Genomic DNA, 13795 nt, shown 5'->3' with positions numbered 1-13795 from the left:
GAATGTGAATGGTTTTTGTAGGTTTCTTTGCCATTGATTTCTAGTTTTATTCATTACGGTTTGTTAGGATACAGAGGATTATTTTGACTATTTGTAGTTGCTGAGATTTGCTTTATGATCTAAGAAGTGATCTATTTTGAAGAAAGTTTTGTTAACTGCTGAGAAAAGTGTGTAGTAATCTGTTGCTGTAGGATGAAATCTCTATAATGTCTCTTAAGTCCATGTCATCCATGGTATTGTTTTGTTCTAGAAAAATCTTTGTTAAGTTTTTATCTGTATGTTTTGTCTTTTTAAATTTTTTTTATTGTTGTCCTTGTGGGGGGTACATTATGGCATTTATAAAACTGCTTATAGTTGTTAGGAAAAACGCCGCTCTCAAAGAAAGCTCATGAGAAAACTCACGTCCATAGAGCAAGGTTTAATGGCAGGCCCAAACTGCCAGGCTGGCCAGGGAAAAGATGGCACAGCCAGAGTCTGGGAGAGCAGTAGCTTTTATAGAAGGGGGAGGGTAAGGAGGTTAGGGCACAGTAGTCTCTGTAGGGGTGGGGCTGTCTTAGAGAGCGGGAATTTGTTTAAGGGCAGGGCTGCCATTTTGGCTGATTCACAAAATGGTGACATTATTGTTCTATCAATAGTATATCAAATATGTCATGTTTGAATTCACTCCCTAATCATTCTCCTTCCCCCTCCTTCCTCCCATTCCTGGAACAGTTTCAGCAGGTATCATTTTTTTCATTTACATACATGTGTACATGGTATTTATACCATATCCGCCCTTCTATACCTTTTCTCCACCTCCTCCCTCCTCCCACTGGCAGGCTAAAATTAAGGAAAGTTTGGGACTCATAAAACAATATTACATCTCAGATTAAACATGCTTTAGCTCAGAGACCACGTCACTTGGCCTGAACTGCCCATGGCCCTCCCCACTCATTGATTATTGGATGGGGATCACCTGGTTCCCTTCCCATAGATTAGCATAAATTTTAAATGTACCTGAGAAACAGAAGCATGCTCTTTCAACTGGCAAACTCCACCTGCATCCACCAAGCTCCCCTTTGTATTTCCCTTTCCCTAACTTTTAACAAACTCCCTCTACACCCATGTGTCTTCCTGCAAGACACTGTTGGGTCTGATAACCTAAGGCAGATGAGTGAGTATCCCATTCCCCATGGAGGGCAATAGCATTCCTACATCCTGAGGAAATGGAGGCCTGCATTCCTGCATCCTAAAGGAGAGATAGAGATCTGCCACAGGGCTGATGAGCAAAATGCTCTCAAGATTGTTTCCCCTTCCCTAATATAGGTGCAAACCAAATCTGTTCACCTGAGAAAGCCTGAGAATCCATGGCCAATGAGAAAAACCCACCTAACGCAAAGTTAAAATGTCCACAAAAACCCAGCCTTCACCTGTGCAGTGAGCTACCAGCTTCCAGGCTCCGCTGCACTTCTCTAGCTGTAGCCTTTCCTTTCTCTCTAATAAATCCTACTTTATATACTGGCTTTGGCTCATCAATCAGCTGCCTCATAAGTCAGTTCTCTGGCCTGTGACACTAGCACATAACAACACAAAGAATTTGGAAGTCTTCTGATAACAGACTGAACCAGCACCATTAAAAATACCAACCCCCAAGACAGGACCTTTTGAGAGTGGGATATTGAGATCGCCCATTTTTATTATATTTGGACCTATCTGTTCATTTATGCTCAGAAGTTTTGTGAACTTGGGTGCACCATTGTTCAGAGCATATATATTTAGAGTTGTTATGTCTTCTTGCTGCTATATTAATATGTATTATATATTACATTCTTTATCTCTCCTGACTTATTTTTGCTTAAAATCTGTTTGTCTGATATATGAATAGCTACTCCTGCTTCTTTTGACTTCTCAAGACTTACATATCATTTTCTAACTTTTCATTTTTAGTTTGTGTATGTCTTTGCTTGTGAGTTGTGTTTCTTGTAGACAACAGATTATTGGATCTTGTTTTTTGATCCAATCAGACAGTCTGTGTCTTTGATTGGAAAATTATGTCCATTTACCTTTAGGGTTATGATTCAGAGTATGTACTGCTTTTTTTCCCCAGGTTGTGTCTAGTGTTGATTGCTCTTTACTTTTGGCATTGGTCATTTTGGGTTTTAAATTCATTTTCTGAGTTGACCATGCTTGATATTTTCCTAGCTTCATCAGCTCCTCTTTCCTGGGCTCTCATGTTTGTGATTGTTTTTCTTCCTCTTCTGTATGAAATATTCTCTTAAGTATCTTCTGTAATTCAGGCTTGGTGGACATGAACTACTATAGTTTATTCTTATTCTGGAAGGTGCTTATTTCTCCATTGAGGCTGAAGGGCAGCTTTCTGGATATACCATTCTTGGTTGGTAGTTATTCTCTCTGAGCTTGGATTACATTGTTTCATGCTTTCCTGGCTTTTAAGGTCTGTGCTGAGAGGTCTGAGATGATTTTTATGTGTTTACCTTTTCATGTGAGCTGCTGCTGTTCTCTTGCAGCTTCCAGCATCATTTCGTTTTCTAGTCTGGGCACTTTAATTATGATATGACGTGAAGTTGTTCTTTTCTGGCCATGTCTCTTTGGAGTTTGAAATGCCTCCTGTATATGGGTGTCTGTATCAATAAACAGACTTGGAAATTTTCTACCATTATTTCAGTGAATAGGTTTCCTATACCTTCAGTTTGCATTCTAGCTCCCTATTCTATCCCATGATTATTAGGTTTGGTCTTTTGATCATGTCCCAGAGTTCTTATATGTTGTAATCATAGAAATGAATTTTTTTCCCTTTGTGATTGTCTGTAATATCACCTTGATTTTGTCTTCCATCTCTGATATTCTTTCTTCTGCTTCATTTTGACTGCTGATAATACTATCCACTATGGTTTTCATTGATTTATGGAGTTTTTTATTTCTAACATTTCTACTTGATTTTTTTTTTTAAAATAATTCCCACTTCCTTGCTGAATTTCCATGTTGCTTTCTTATCTAGTTCTTGAATTGGCTTCCTAACTTCTTCTATCTGGTCATTTGAATCCTCCTTGAGGTCATTAATCATTTTTAGTTGTAGACTTCTGAGTTCTCTACCAGTCACTTTAGCCAATGCTTTATATGTGGCTTCAGCTTTATATGTGAGCTGTTGTGGCAATTTGGAGGGGAGACATTGCCTTGGTTTTTCATGTTTAAATTTCTACATTGTGATTTGCACATGTGTTGGGCTAAGCTTCTCTTTTATATCCTTGTATATGCAGTAACAAGGCTGAAAATTCAGCATAAACCAAATATTTGAATGAGTAAAGAACAATTGGAACTCTTATCTGTCTCTCCTCTAAGGTTGTATGGGAACAAAAGGCTTTCCTAGAGAGAGATGATCTGGGAGCTTACTACTGTTTCAAAGGCATAAGGATTGGAAATTGAGTTGTATAGGGAGTGGGCATGGGGAAGGGAGGAAAGGTGGAGGATAGAAAAAGGGGAGGGTAGGAGATAATCATATTAGAGAGAGCTATATAGTTATTACAGAAAATTGAGAATGGTTTGGGAAAAACAAAATAAAATTAAGAAAGAGAAAAAAAAGAGATTCTGGCATGTAACCAGATTTAAAAGAAAAAAGAAACAGCCAAAACAAAACAAATTAGATGACAAAAAAAGTTCCTATTTTTTGCTGAAGTGTTGTTATTCCCCATGTTTTGTCCAAGTTAGTCCTTCTTGCCATGATTGTTATGGGGAAAAGCTTTAGATAGGCAGGGTTACACTTCTGGAAGTTTCCAGCCTATCAGTCTTGTTTTCCCAGTAAAAAGGTTTTTGCAATGAGTGGAAATTGCTAGCTTGTGGTACAGGTTGGGGAAAGCATTGGGGGGACAGCTTGGAGTGTGTGGTTGGCCTACTCCAGAGCAATTCTCTTAACAAAGCACTTTGCTGGAAGAGCTGTTTGGGGGACTGCAAGGCCTCAGGTGAACCTTCCTGTTGAAATGTGTGTGTGTGTGATTTGCAGCCACAGTCAGTGGTAGCTAAGAACACATGACCTACTATTCACACCACCCCCTGCTCTCTTTCACCAGGGCCCCTTCAGTCATGTGAAGTACATGGCTCTCACCCTGCATTCAGACAAATCAGTGTGTATAAAAGATCTACATCTCCACCAGTTTGCTGTGTCTACACTGGGAGTCTGTTGGTTTCTGTCTCACCAAGTCCTTATATATATTTAAGGCTGGGCAACTTTAGTCTGTCCATTTAGTCAAAAGTTTTCTTGAAGGTCAGATAAATTTGCTTCTGGCATACTGGGTTGGCCCATATGGTATCCCCTGGGACGGAATCCATCTCACCTATGTGGTTGGTTTCTGATCCCATCTTTCTTGTCTGGATGGTGATGCACAGATGCTGGTCAGCCTGGACAAGGTTTGCTGATCTGCTGTTAGCCCTCTGTGCAGTTGTCTTGGTGGCCCTCATGAGTGGCTCAATGGGAAGCAATTCAGATCCAGGCAGGGAAAAAAACTAAAACACCAAAAACTAAAAACTTGTGCTAAGGAGGGGCATAGGGTGGAGCAGATCTGGTTCTGTGCCTTTGCATCCATGGCAGATTTGTGCTTTTAGAGGTTTAGGTAGGGGTTGGTATCTCTAGTTACTTTCTATCCTTATACTGGCGTCCCTCCCCAACCCTTTTTTTTTTTTTTTAGTGTACTAAGTTGATTACTTCTCCTTGAAGCAAAGAACTTGAGGTTTTCTTTTAGATTCATGGAGACACAGGGAAGTGGAGGCTGTCAGCAATCTAGAATCTTGCTTAATTCCTGATCCATATTCTTATAACTGATATTCTCAGACTTTTAATTGTAGATAATGTAACAGTGTCTACTTGTCATTTTAGTTTATACTTCTCTATTTACCAACAAGGTAAATAGAGATATTGACCATCTTAATAACCTCTCATGAAATGGTTTCAATTTTTCCCCATTAAGTATGATGTTGCCTATAAGTTTGCCATATATAGCCTTTATAATGTTGAGGTACATTCCTTCTATTCCTAGTTTCCTTAGAGCTTTTAACATGAAATGGTATTGAATCTTATCAAAGGCTTTTTCTGCATCTATTGAGATGATCAAGTGGTTTTTGTCTTTGCTTCTATTAATGTGCTGTATTACATTTAATGATTTGTGTATATTGAACCATCCCTGCATCCCTGCCATAAAGCCAATTTGGTCATGGTGAATGATCATTCTGATGTGTTGTTGAATTCAGTTTGCCATTATTTTATTGAGGATTTTTGCATCAATGTTCATAAAGGAGATTGGCTGGTAGTTCTCTTTTTTGGATGTGTCTTTGTCCAGTTTTAGGATGAGTGTTATATTGTCTTCATAGAATGAGTTAGATGGTTTTCCATCTATTTTGTGGAAAAGTTTAAGGAGTATTGGTATTAGATCTTCTTTAAAGGTCTGGTAAAATTTAGCAGAGAATCCATCAGGTCCTGGACTTTTCTTTTTAGGGAGACTCTATTGTTGCTTCAATTTCATTATGTGTCATTGATCTGTTTAGGTGGTTAATATCCTGTTGGTTCAGTTTTGGATGGTTATAAGTATCTAGAAATTTGTCCACTTCTTCAAGATTTTCCAATTTATTTGAATATAGGTTCTCAAAGTAGTCCCTGATGATTCCCTGTATTTCCTTGGTGTTAGTATACATTATATACTTCCTTCCTGTTAGCTCCCTTTTTTTGTTTCTGATTTTACTAATTTGGATCTTTTCCCTCCTCATTTTAGTCTGATTTGCCAGGGGCTTGTTAATCTTGTTTATTTTTCCAAAGAATCAACTTTTTGTTTTGTTGATTCTTTGTATTTTTTTGTCCTCTATTTATTTTGCCCCTCATTTTTATTATTTCTCTCCTTCTGTTTGTCTTGTATTTAGCTTGTGCTTGTTTTTCTAGGAGTTTGAGATGTAGCATTAGGTCATTTGAGATCTTTCTGTCCTTTTAATGTATGCACTCATGGCTATAAACTTTCCTCTTAGGACTGCCTTTGCTGTGTTCCTTAGGTTCTGATAGGTTGTGTTTTCATTTTCATTAAATTCCAGGAACTTTTTGATTTCCTCTCTTATTTCTTCTATAACCCACTGATCATTGAGCAATGTGTTGTTTAGCCTCCAATTGTGTGGGTATTTTCTGTTGCTGCTTTTGTCACTGAGTTCTAGTTTATTACATTGTGATCAGATAGTATACAGGGGGTTATTTCTATTTTCTTATATTTGTTGATGCTTCCTTTTGAGCCCTAAGATATGGTCTATTTTGAAGAAAGTTCCAGACGCTGCTGAGAAGAATGTATATTGTACTGGTGCAGGATGAAATAGTCTGTGGACATCAGTTAGGTGCATTTGATCTATGGTGTCATTTAGTTTTAGGATTTCTTTGTTGATATTTTTGTCTTTATGACCTATATATTGGTGATAGAGGGGTACTAAAATCTCCTACTACCACTGTGTTGGAGTCTATATGTGCTTTCAAGTCCTTTAGTGTATGTTTGGTGAAGTTGGGTGCACTGACATTGGGTGCATATAGGTTCATGATTGTTATTTCCTTGTGATGTGTTGCCCCTTTGATTAGTATGAAGTGACGTTGTTTCATTTGACTAATGTAAGTTTGAAGTCTACTTTGTCTGATGTAAGTATTGCTGCTCCTGCCTGTTTTGGGGGGCCATTAGCTTGGTAAATCTTCTTCCAGCCCTTCATCCTAAGCCAGGGTTTATTTCTGTCAATAAGGTAGGTCTCTTGTAAACAACGGATTGTTGGAGATTCCTTTTTAATCCAATTTGCCAAATGGTGTCTTTTGATGGAGGAGTTGAATCCACTGACATTCAGTGTTAATATTGATAGGTATATGGTAAATTCTGCCATTTAGTTGTTTTTGCTGTTTAAGGGTTTGATTGTGTGCAGCCAAATCAATGCTATTCTCTGATTCCTTGTCTTTTCTTCTCCTGTGGTTTGATACTTCCCGTTCTCTCATGGTTTTGTTTGCTTTCATCTTCTGTGTGCAGAATTCCTTGTAGAATCTTATGTACTGGTGGCTTGGTGGTCATATACTGTTTTGGTTTCTGTCTATCATGGAAAACTTATTCCTCTGTCAATTTTGAATGATAGTTTTGCTGGGTAGAGTATCCTAGGGCTGAAATTATTTTTATTCAGTGTCTGAAATACCTCACTCCAGATCCTTATGTTGACCCTGAACAAAATATCTTTAGCTATGAAAACTACCACACATAATGGTAGGCACAAAGTACATAGAAATTAAACCTCCCAGAAAGATGCACTCTCCATCTGACCACCAATTTCTAACTTTTGCTGATAGCAATATAATCTTCTCCTTTATTTTAACATTAATTCTAGTTTTCATTTCTCTCTTTTCCATCATGACAGTCTATAATTTTTAAGTCCTAAACTAGTGCAACTATCAGTATATTACTATTTCTATAAAGACTGATGATTATTATAGTTAAGGAGTCAATTAATTAAATAGCCAGATATAAAAAGGAGACATTGTCAGATTATATTTTCAAATTATAAAAAATGTGACACAAAAAATAAGTAAAAAGAAAATTGTGTACAATTAATCTATAGCTGCACATTCTAAGTACAGTACAATGCAATATCCTGCTTGAATATGTCCAAAAACACTTTTTTTTTAACTTTTTTTTTATATTTTATTATTCATATGTGCATACAAGGCTTGGGTCATTTCTCCCCCCTGCCACCACCCCCTTCCTTACCACCCACTCCGCCCCCTCCCTCTCCCCCCCACCCCTCAATACCCAGCAGAAATTATTTTGCCCTTATTTCTAATTTTGTTGTAGAGAGAGTATAAGCAATAATAGGAAGGAACAAGGGTTTTTGCTGGTTGAGATAAGGATAGCTATACAGGGAGTTGACTCACATTAATTTCCTGTGTGTGTGTGTGTTACCTTCTAGGTTAATTCTTTTTGATCTACCCTTTTCTCTAGTTCCTGGTCCCCTTTTCCTATTGGCCTCAGTTGCTTTTAAGGTATCTGCTTTAGTTTCTCTGTGTTAAGGGAAACAAATGCTAGCTAATTTTTTACATGTCTTACCTATCCTCACCCCTCCCTTGTGTGCTCTCACCTTTATCATGTGCTCAAAGTCCAATCCCTTGTTGTGTTTGCCCTTGATCTAATGTCCACATATGAGGGAGAATATACGATTTTTGGTCTTTTGGGCCAGGCTAACCTCACTCAGAATAATGTTCTCCAATTCCATCCATTTACCAGCGAATCGGTGGTGGGGCATCTTTGCTGTTTCCATAACTTGGCTATTGTGAATAGTGCCGCAATCAACATGGGTGTGCAGGTGCCTCTGGAGTAACAGTCTTTTGGGTATATCCCCAAGAGTGGTATTGCTGGATCAAATGGTAGATCAATGTTTAGCTTTTTAAATTTTTTTCCAGAGTGGTTGTACGAGTTTACATTCCCATCTGTTGGTGGTGTTGCTAATGATGGCTATTCTAACAGGGGTGAGGTGGAATCTTAGTGTGGTTTTAATTTGCAGTTCCTTTATTGTAAGGGATGCTGAGCATTTTTTCATGTGTTTTTTGGCCATTTGAATTTCTTCTTTTGAGAAAGTTCTGTTTAGTTCACTTGCCCATTTCTTTATTGGTTCATTAGTTTTGGGAGAATTTAGTTTTTTAAGGTCCCTTTATATTCTGGTTATCAGTCCTTTGTCTGATGTGTAGCTGGCAAATATTTTCTCCCACTCTGTGGGTGTTCTCTTCAGTTTAGAGACCATTTCTTTTGATGAACAGAAGCTTTTTAGTTTTATGAAGTCCCATTTATCTATGCTATCTCTTAGTTGCTGTGCTGCTCGGGTTTCGTTGAGAAAGTTCTTACCTATACCTACTAATTCCAGAGTATTTCCTACTCTTTCCTGTATTAACATTAGAGTTTGTGGTCTGATATTAAGATCCTTGATCCATTTTGAGTTATTGCTATTCCTGCCTGTTTTCTGGGGCCATTGGCTTGGTAAATCTTCTTCCAGCCTTTCATCCTAAGCCTATCCTTATTTCTGTCAGTGAGATGGGTCTCCTGTAAGCAACAAATTGTTGGATCTTCCTTTTTAATCCATTTCGTCAAGGGGTGCCTTTTGATGGGTGAATTAAGTCCGTTAACATTAAGCGTTAGTACTGATAGGTATGTGGTGATTCCTGCCATTTAGTTGTCTTAGTTGTTTGAAAGTTTGATTGTGTGTACCTAAGTTGAGGTTACTCTCTACTGTCTTGCTTTTTCTTTTCCTGTGGTTTGGTGCTGCCTGTCTTTTCATGGTTAAGTTGGGTTTCACTTTCTGTGTGCAGAATCTTTTGTAGTGGTGGCTTTGTGGTCACATATTGTTTTAGTTTCTGCTTATCATGGAAGACTTTTATTGCTCCATCTATTTTGAATGACAGTTTTGCTGGGTAGAGTATCCTGGGGTTGAAGTTATTTTCATTCAGTGCCCGGAAGATCTCACTCCACGCTCTTCTTGCTTTTAATGTTTCTGTTGAGAAGTCTGCTGTGATTTTGATGGGTTTACCTTTGTATGTTACTTGTTTTTTCTCTCTTACAGCCTTCAATATTCTTTCCTTAGTTTCTGAACTTGTTGTTTTAATGATGATATGTCGTGGAGTAGTTCTATTTTGATCTGGTCTGTTTGGTGTCCTGGAGGCCTCTTGCATCTGTATGGGAATATCTTTCTCTAGATTTGGGCAATTTTCCATTATTATTTTGTTGAATAGATTATGCATTCCCTTCGCTTGCACCTCTTCTCCTTCTTCGATGCCCATGATTCTCAAGTTTGGTCTTTTGATGGAGTCAGTGAGTTCTTGCATTTTCTTTTCACAGGTCTTGAGTTGTTTAATTAATAGTTCTTTGGTTTTTCCTTTAATTACCATTTCATCTTCAAGTTCTGAGATTCTGTCTTCTGTTTGTTCTATTCTGCTGGATTGGCCTTCCATTTTGTTTTGCAGTTCTGTTTTGTTCTTTTTTCTGAGGTTTTCCATATCCTGGGTGGTTTCCTCTTTAATGTTGTCTATTTTTGTCCTGAGTTCATTTATCCGTTTATTCATCGTGTTCTCTCTTTCACTTTGGTGTTTATACAGTGTTTCTATGGTTTCCTTTATTTCTTCTTTTGCTTTTTCAAATTCTCTATTTTTGTTGCCTTGGAATTTCTTGAGTGTCTCCTGTACATTTTGGTTGACCCTATCCAGTATCATCTCTATAAAATTCTCATTGAGTACTTGTAGTATGTCTTCTTTTAAATTATTCTTGTGGGCTTCTTTGGGTCCTTTGGCATAGTTTATCTTCATTTTGTTGGATTCTGGATCTGAGCTTCTGTTTTCTTCATTCCCCTCTGGTTCCTGTACTAATTGTTTTGCTGTGGAGAAACTGGTTTCCCTGTTTTTTCTGTCTTCCCGTCATTGTCTTTGGTGTTGTTACTGTCCCTGTTCTGTGTGCAATTAAGTATTTTCTAGCTTGTAATAATAACAATGGTAATATTTAGAATGGAAGGGTGAGCTGAGATGGAAAGCAAGAAGTTAAAGAAAAGGGAAAAACAAATAAACAGGCAAGAAGGAAAAAACAGAAGAAGGAATCAGACAAGAAAGTTTCAAAGGTGTAAATATGGAACGTTAGTGTACTAATTGACCATAAGCTGAATAGGCATTAGAGAGACAGATGATTGAAAATAAAAAATAAAAAAGTAAAGATAAGAATAAAAATAAAAAATAAGTAAATGAAAGAAATATCCAAATATAAAAATAAAATAAAATAAAGTGAAAAATAGAAAATTTAAAAAAAAAACAAAAAACCTCCAAGTTCAAATGCAATGAAGTTTCAGTCTTATTAATTTGGGTGTCCATCTCAGTCTCCAATCCTGGAGATGGTGCCTCAGATGTTGTTCTGTAGTTGTCTCATCAAAGGGGATGCATAAAGTAGAACAAAACTACACACACACACACACACACACACAAAAAACCCACCAAGTGTCCCAAGTTCAAATGCAATACAATTCCAGTAAGTTTTTCAGCATGCAGGTGTAATTCGGTTGTTCTCTCATCAAAGGTAGGGAGAAAAAGAGAAAACAAAAAGAATCTGGAGATAGTTCTGAGAATGGTATGTGTGGCTGTGGCTTGCCTGCACACTGCTGTCAACCTTCTGTTGCTGGAGGCATTATTTATGCAGATCTCTGGGGTGAGCTTAGCACTCACCTAGCCCTGCAGTCTTTGTTTACTCAGAGTTCTCCTGTGTGGGAGCCTCTGCTACAAGCTTTCCTCTTTCCAAGCACACCGGGGAAGGTGACACTGCACCCACTTTCTCAGGCCTGCATGTTTATTTACAGTTCATGTGGGAAGTGGGTCTTCCCTCCTCTCCTGTGGAGTTTTCCTCCCTCTGCCACTTTCACAAGCTTTTCTGCTCCTGATTACTGGGTGGTGCTGCTGCTCCTGCCAGCCGCCATGTTTGTTTACAGCTCACGTGGGAAGTGGGTCTTCCCTCCTCTCCTGTGGAGTTTTCCTCCCTCCGCCACTCTCACAAGCTTTCCCGCTTCTGGTTGCTGGGCGCACACCCCCACTCCCACCAGAGCCTCTCCTGCCTGCCCGGCTTGTTTATTTACAGTTCTGGGAAGGATTCCCTTCCCCCAATCTTTGGTGCTCAGTGTTCCCCACCCTCTTTCCCACGTGTCTTTATTGTTCTATTGCTTATTAGTCAGTTTCTCTTTTTTCCCCGGGTGGAGGTCATTCTGTCCAGGGGGCTATGATGGTCTGGCCCAGGGTTGTGTGTGGGAGTACTACAGTACTGCAAAGCTCACCTTGTCCACATCTTCCCAAGCCATCTGGGCATGGGTGACTGGTGGCCCGGGGGCCCTCTTTGTTTCTCCGTTTAACATGAAGTGGAGATTCTCTTTGCCGGCTGAAGGTGTGGAGGGGTCAAAGTTTTGTCTCTTCTTGGTGATTTTGCCTGTAAAGTGTGTCTACAGTGTCTCTCAAAGATTTCACTATAGGAGGCTCGCTTTCTGCTTCCTGCCTCTAGCCACCATCTTGGAATCCCCTCCAAAAACACTTCTAATCAGGTATTTTTAGACACTGAAAGGTTCTTTTTTCATGTCTACTCATTTGTAAGTATTGCTTTTTGGTTGAAGGACAAATAAAACTTTGGAATTCCAAAATAAAATCTTTATAGTATGGCTTTCATTTCTTAGGTCTAGGTACTTACTTAAGGAGAAAACTGGTTTTGAAGAAAGGAATCTCAAAGTCTTTGATGTGCCACTGACTACCTTAGAACAGAAGAAGAAATAAGCCTTCTTTCTTGTGTAGGGGAGGAAAAACTTCCTTCTACCTCCTTAGATTCTATGGCTAAAGCTGAGAATGAGACTAATGTAAGAAGAGGAGAGACGCATACAAGTTTTATTTAATATTTTTATAAGCATAAGAACCTCTGTGAGAAAAATGAAGAATCAAAGAAGTTGTTAGGCCCCAAATTTGTATTTTTATTAGCATATATTACTTGTACAAGGTGAGGGGATTCATCTGTTATAAAAAAGAAATACATCCCTTATTATGGTACATGCACCCATTTACAATAAGTAAAAATCTAATAATATAAGAAATACATTCAGATAATTTCAGAATTTTTTGAACTGAAAATGTTTTAATGGCTGAAAGAAGAAATATTTAAAAATCATACTAGTTTTGCTTTTTATTAATGTCACAATACTCTAATGTTCCAACAAATGCTCCCACACTTTCAAGTTATTAGACCAAAATCCTTATTTTAAAGTACAGATGCTGCCAGATGCAGTGACATATACCTCTAGTTTCAGTTGCTCAGGAGGCTAAGAAAGGAGGATAATTTGGGCCCAGGAGTGTGAGACTAGTCTGGGCAACACAGTGAGAATCTGTTTCAAAAATAAGTTAATAAAATAGTTTCTTTTTGTGTGTGTGGTACTGGGGTTTGATCTCAGGACCTCATGCTTGCTAGGCAGGCACTCTGCTACTTCAACCAGGCCCCCAGATCAAGTAAAATAAAACAGGTTGCTTAAATTAGGCAAATACTAAGTTAAGAAGTGTTAAAGCTCTTTCAGAATTTGTTTAACAGGTTTTCTGGCTGGTGCTGGACAATACCACCCCCCGCCCCAGCAAATACAAGAAAAGAAAATATTAAGTCAAAATGCATTTAATGTACCTAACTGAAGGAACACCCTAGCTTCAGAATACAGTACACTGTAGAGTGTGGATCCCCATGATAGTGTGGTTGGTTACCTGGGAATTGCCCTCAATGTTCAACATCATGAAAGAATATTGCTAGTCCAGGAAAACATCAAAATTCAAAGTATGGTTTCTAGTGAATATGTATTACTTTCACACCATGCAAAGTAAAGAATTCATAAATCAAACCATCAGAAGTCAAGGATTGCCTGTATTTCTTTTTAAAATGAGAGATTTAGAAAGCATTATAATAAATTCTGTCTTTGAAAGTTCACAGGTCCTAAGAAATAGATGCTATCAAATCAGAAACAGAGTATGTTTATGCTGTATTATGTTACCTATTATATTCCTATAATGCTTTCAGGTTCCTAACTAATAAAACCACATATTTTTTAAAGTTAAGACTCCCTAGTTCAATAACTTCATTTTTATGAAGGAGAAAATTTGTGAAAGGTCTAGAGAAATGTTGAGTACTTTTCCCATGATTATTTTATGAAGCAATTCTTGAGTGGAGGGTGATACCTAATCTTCCTGTTATCAAATCCAATATTTATTATATCATCATTTTTG

At 38.1% G+C, this 13795-nt stretch overlaps 1 non-coding gene across 1 annotated transcript; it reads left to right on the top strand.

The window, feature by feature from the left end:
- Window positions 1-13081: 13081 nt before the first annotated feature.
- On the top strand, window positions 13082-13145 carry LOC141422888 (U7 small nuclear RNA). The gene has a single exon (XR_012447591.1). It is a non-coding gene; the product is annotated as a U7 small nuclear RNA (small nuclear RNA).
- Window positions 13146-13795: the final 650 nt, after the last annotated feature.

This window comes from Castor canadensis, chromosome 4 (genome assembly GCF_047511655.1).
Source record: "Castor canadensis chromosome 4, mCasCan1.hap1v2, whole genome shotgun sequence".
Lineage (NCBI taxonomy): Eukaryota > Metazoa > Chordata > Mammalia > Rodentia > Castoridae > Castor > Castor canadensis.
The sequence above is the reverse complement of the archived record's forward strand: the minus strand, read 5'-3'. Positions and strand labels throughout refer to the sequence as shown.